The sequence below is a fragment of the Pinus tabuliformis genome, chromosome 7 (genome assembly GCF_031772625.1).
Source record: "Pinus tabuliformis cultivar Carrire ecotype Pingquan chromosome 7, CPIR1, whole genome shotgun sequence".
Taxonomy (NCBI): Eukaryota; Viridiplantae; Streptophyta; class Pinopsida; order Pinales; family Pinaceae; genus Pinus; species Pinus tabuliformis.
In genome coordinates, this window is record NC_142293.1 from 768369532 (window position 1) to 768371381 (window position 1850).

Genomic DNA, 1850 nt, shown 5'->3' on the forward strand with positions numbered 1-1850 from the left:
ACTATGGGTGCACAATACCATGTGCCCCAAAACCATCACTGTTTAACCTAGTCAACTTTGACTCTATCTCGAGTCAAGTTTACCTAACAAATAAATCTAAAGTTCAGAGCGTGCATTAAGTATAATTAATATAGACACTATCTGAATTCATTTAAATTTGGACATGTGAAGTTCCAAAATGCTCATTCAAATTAACAACATATCATATTTGGAACTTGAGATATGAAATCAACTATAATCAACCATAGTATAGATAGGTTTCGACTTGTATGATATATAACCATTTTAAAAAGTTATCATCATATTTTGTCCTTTTTAAAGTATTGTTAATACGATATTGAATTATACAACAAATTGAAATGAATCATTTAGATAAAAGATTAATTACATTCGGGTTTCTAAAAATATTAATATTTTATTAAAAAGTTTATGAAAGAAAATATGGTAAAATGTTAAACTGCATATTGTATTGAAAAAAAAAATATGAAGAAAACAATAAAAAGAGATAATCCCAGATGAACCATTCATAATAAACCAAGCTCTTTAATTTTCGATTTGCACGAAGAAAATCCAAATCCCATATCAAGCTCTTTAATTTTCGATTTGCATTAACAAAATAAACCATATTTTGACAATGGAGGTGTACCTTAATTTTAAAAAATTATGCCATTTCGTTTCCTCTTCTCGTTTCATTTCTACACAATGCCAAGAACATTGGGCAAATCAGAAGTGACTTTTTAGGGATCTCAATGGGCAACACCCACAATGCTCTGCAACACCCATAATCCGAATAACATCAGTGAGCGCATTCACTTGTAGATAACAGAGTGTAAAATCAATCAATACAAAACCTGCAAGCATGGACGGATATTTTGTTGAAATTTAAACAGATTGCACATCATATTTAAAAGGTAAGGTTATGTATTGTTCCGACTTATGAGTTTTCACAATTATAAATGGTACATCTTTGTATTTGATCATGTGCAATATCTGTGTGGCTTCATCGTTAGCATGAAAAATACAATCCAATAGAACAGTAATATTGGCCAAAATACCAACACGTCAAACATATAGAAGAATGTCATTACTAAAGAAATACAAAATGCCTTTGTTATAGAGTACCATAATTTAAACTAGGGTAGGTGCCGAATGCATGCCCTGAATTGGTAGCATTGCTTGGTACGTAGCCACTGACCCTCCATGACCCCATCAATAAATTCAATATATAAATTCCTAGTCCATGACCCCATCAATAAATTCAATATATAAATTCCTAGTCTATAAGAGACAATGTAAAACCCATCTATGGAAAAATCCCTCAAAACATAAATCTCAGCCAGCATGTCTAACCATCTACCCAATTTGTGTCGAATAGATTTATCCAGATAATATTGGAAACCTCTCCAAATGTTGCTCTTCCCTCTGGCTACGGCAGAGGAGGGCAAGTCCCCCACGCCATCCTTGCCAACATTCGTCTCCATATGAACATCGGCTTAGCGCATAAATATTGTGTGTATATACCTTAGCTTGATGGTATGCTATGATATACACTTACTATGTAGACCGCAATCGAAAGGCCCACTAAATGATTCTTGCAGTCCTAAAGGGAATTTCCTTGCATGAGATGGGGTCGCAGCGGTGTCGGAATCCTGTGGGAAATGGGAGGGGCCCAGGGTGTGAGGCGTAGTTGAAGATGGGGATTGGGGAACCCCGTTTCCGCATGACTATATTTTAGAAATATTACATTGGAATACAATCTGGGTGCACTAAATTATTGTGATATGGCATTGAATATTCATTAATCAACTTTCACCGTATTGGAGTTAATACGGGTATGTCAGAGAGCTTGA

General features: G+C 34.6%; 1 pseudogene; it reads right to left on the reverse strand.

The window, feature by feature from the left end:
- Window positions 1-882: 882 nt before the first annotated feature.
- LOC149249812 (protein RER1B pseudogene) lies at window positions 883-1481 on the reverse strand (annotated as a pseudogene).
- Window positions 1482-1850: the final 369 nt, after the last annotated feature.